The 3,972-nt window shown below is 35.2% G+C and overlaps 1 pseudogene; it reads left to right on the top strand.

Annotated features, from left to right (window-relative positions):
• Positions 1-2,799: 2,799 nt before the first annotated feature.
• On the top strand, positions 2,800-3,724 carry LOC139040593 (olfactory receptor 4C5-like; annotated as a pseudogene).
• Positions 3,725-3,972: the final 248 nt, after the last annotated feature.

Below are 3,972 nucleotides of genomic sequence, written 5' to 3'. Positions count from 1 at the left end.
AAAATTTCTTTTATTAAATTATTTTACTGATTATAAGGGTAATCTCTTTTCTTTGTAGAAAACTTAGACCAGAATATTTTTCAAAGAAAAATTGACCTTAACTTTGAATTCAAATAACCACTATTAGTCTTTAGTGTACTTTTCAAATACTTTTTAATGTATACATATCATTTTGAACAATTTAGATCATAATATATAAACTATTTTATATCTTGAGTTTTCCACTCTATATTAGAAGAATCTTTCTGCACCACTAATTCTTCTTGCACAAAACTTCAGTGTCTACCTGGTATTTCATAAGTATAATTCAGTGAACTGTTCCTCTTTATGTAAACATTTGGACTTTTTTTCCTTTTTTCATTATCATAAAATAATTGTGAAACAGAACGTGTATGAAAAAGTTTTGTCCTTTTTTTTTGAGCAAAATTAGCCCTGAGCTAACTGCTGCCAATTCTCCTCTTTTTGCTGAGGAAGACTGGCCCTGACCTAACATTGCACCCATCTTCCTCTACTTTATATGGGGGATGCCTACCACAGCATGGCTTGCCAAGCGGTGCCAGGTCCGCACCCAGGATCCAAACCGGCAAACCCCGGCTGCTGAAGTGGAACGTGCGCACTTAACCGCTGCGCCACTAGGCCGGCCACTGTCCATCTTTTTTATCTAGAATAGATTCTTAAGCATAAGGAGTATGGGACCAAGGGACATGACCAGTTATAAAGCCCTTATTATATAGAGTCAAACTTTGTTCCAGAATTGTTTATACTACACGCAGTCACCAGCACTGGGCAATATAACATGTCATGAATCTTTGCCAATTTGCCAGTTAAAAGTATTCCTCTGTTTTTAAATTGTATCTGATAACTTTGAATTTAATGACTTCTGAAATAAAGGATTTTTTAGATGTCTAATGTTTTTGTGAACATTATCTTTTTATTAGTTTTCCCTTTATTTTTATAATAGTGTGAGCCCATCTTTTTGTGAAAACTATTTCTATAATAATGGTTATCTATTACACTTGTTACAAGTATTTTTCCATTGTGTTTCATATCTTTATGTAGTTGAGTCTGTTAGTTTTGTCCTATATCTTATACCATTGCATTTTGCTTAGAATGCTCTTCCTTTCCCATCTAGAGATTAGATAAAATATTTTTCTTTATTTCTTTTTTTGTTTTGAACAGATCTATGATTTATTTGAAGGCTTTAATACACTCTATTCTTTTTTCCTTTTTCTTTATTTTTCCTTTTTGTTTTTTTGTTGGTGACAGCATGAAGAGAAGACTTGCTTTACTTTGAAAAACACCTATCTAGTTATTGAAAAATCTTTGATGAACTACACATGACATTCTTTTAAATATTCTGTAAAAACAATGTCCTTTTGCAATTTGACCGTATTTGCTTCTTACTGAACGTATTTGTACTTATCAGATTTATTTGTACTTTTAAAATACTAAAAAGCTTTGGATTTGTTTATCAAGTCTAATATTTCCCTATTACCTGATGTATTGATTTCTGCATTCAACCTTTCTCTGAATATAATCAGTTGCTTTTCTAACCTCTTGAATTGAGTATTTCGTTCATTTATTTTCTCTATTCATTGTGTTCTTTCTTAATATTATAACAATCAAATATTTTGAGGATAAGAATAATGATATGTGGATTTTTTTCATTTTTATTCTATTATCAAGAATTTGGAATGTGTGAAAAGTTATGCATTTTACCTATAAGTTAAAACTTTGACCTATGTAATAATGCTGTTTTTCAATTCCTCTATGCTATTTTTTGTTTTTCCTATTTTATATATGAGAAAGTTTAGGCACAGTAAGGCTAAGGTTTGCACACAACGTCACATGGCTACTCATCCATGAAAACAGAGTAAAGAATTGTCTACCAGACTATAAAGAACACACGCTGGCCAACAAATTATGATGCTTTTATTGCCTCACCTTAAATGTATCTGTTTTCTAAATAGATCCAGAGAATTTGTCATAGTCTTCCTTAAGTTGAGTTTTGATTTTCAAAATGCCCCTGAAACCTAATCATGAAAGAAGTTCTCTAACTAGTGAATTCTAAACTTTCAAATAAATCTGTGGAATTGCCTTGCATCATGTTCTCTGCTTTATCCTCTTCAGGATATCTTTCTGCCTTCCTGTTTAATGATATTCCTAGACAGTTCTGTTTGAATGCAGTGTAAGCTCACAATCTAATCTCCAGGCTTATTTTGCTGTAGTCTCAAACATTCACTCAGTTCAGTTTTTCTGAAATGTGACTACATCATCCTTAGTTTCAAATTGAGTTTACCTATTGTTTTATATACACCCTGAAACAAGTTAAAAATAACAAGAGTAATGAACTCTGCAGCTTAGCCTCATCAGCACAAGTGACTAGAGGAAAGACATGCGGGTGTAGGCTCATGAATTCAAGCCTCTGGTCTTCCCTACTGGTCCTCTTTTTATTCCTGTTTTTCTAAGGAGGAAATAATTAGGCAAATGATGAGACAATGTCCATCCACGTACAATTACAAGAAAATTCCTGGCATGTCAACAGTCATAAAACCATGCTTGTGTATATAAATGTGTGCATGAATGTGTGTGTGGGAGAGAAAGAACAGGGCTATGTGTTCATTATGCAACTAATAAGATAGCCCAAATTTAAGTCTTAGTTTTATCTTCTTGCAGATAATAATCCTAACAGAAATTATTTTCTTGATCAAAATTTATCTGCCACAATTGCAGCCCCTGTGCTTGTGCTATTCACAGATAACTCAATTATCCAAATACCAAAAAGAATTCATGGAGCTAATGAGCAATGTGACTGAATTCATCCTGCTCGGCCTGATGCAGAACCCAGATGTGCAGAAACTCTTGTTCCCTGTGTTTGCAGTCATCTACTTTTTCACTGTGGCAGGAAACCCACTCATTGTGGTGACAATCACCACCAGCAGAGCCCTAGGTTCCCCCATGTATTTTTTTCTGTCTTTCTTGTCCTTTATAGATGGCTGTTGCTCTTTTACTGTGGCTCCCAAAATGCTATTTGACTTACTTGCAGAAAAGAAAACCATCTCCTTCGGTGGGTGCCTGACTCAGCTTTTTGCAGGGCATTTCTTTGGGGGAGTTGAGATCATCCTGCTCACAGTAATGGCCTATGACCGCTATGTGGCCATCTGTAAGCCATTGCACTACACAATCACAATGAACAGGCAAGTGTGTGGCCTCCTGGTGGTCCTGGCCTGGACTGGGGGATTTCTTCACGCACTGATTCAAATTCTTTTTTTGGTCTGGCTGCCCTTCTGTGGCCCCAATGTCATTGACCATTTCATCTGTGACCTTTTCCCTCTGCTACAACTCTCCTGCACTGATACTCATGTCCTTGGACTTTTTGTGGCTGCCAACAGTGGACTGATGTATATGCTTATTTTTTTTATTCTTATCACCTCCTTTGCTCCCTACGACCTCACATCACTGAAGGACAGCGGAAGTCTCTCTCTACCTGTGCTTCTCATGTTACTGTAGTCATCTTATTCTTTGTACCCTGTATATTTGTATAACTTCGACCTGTGATTACCTTCCCCATTGATAAAGCAGTGGCTTTTTTTATACTATGGTAATACCCATGTTAAACCCTTTAATCTACACCCTCAGAAACTCAGAGGTGAAAAATGCCATGAGGAACATCTGGAGCCAAAGGGTAATCTTGGATAACAATTCATGTGACTGCAGAAGATAAAAACAAAATCTATTCATATTTTAACAAGTATGACTAATAGAAAGGACAATGGTCTTGAAGTCCAAATACATGCTTTAAGTATCTTTTGCTTCCCTTTTTTCTGGGTTCTTTAATGGTCCCTATTTCATAAAATATAAATATTTTATTAAATGATGACTAAATTCTCCTCCAATTAGAAACCACTTTGCATTTACAAATTGTTGGTCAAAGGGACATTGCTAATCAGCATAAAAATGTCACAATGTATG

The sequence above is a fragment of the Equus asinus genome, chromosome 17, assembly GCF_041296235.1.
Source record: "Equus asinus isolate D_3611 breed Donkey chromosome 17, EquAss-T2T_v2, whole genome shotgun sequence".
Classification (NCBI taxonomy): Eukaryota; Metazoa; Chordata; class Mammalia; order Perissodactyla; family Equidae; genus Equus; species Equus asinus.
The sequence above is the reverse complement of the archived record's forward strand: the minus strand, read 5'-3'. Positions and strand labels throughout refer to the sequence as shown.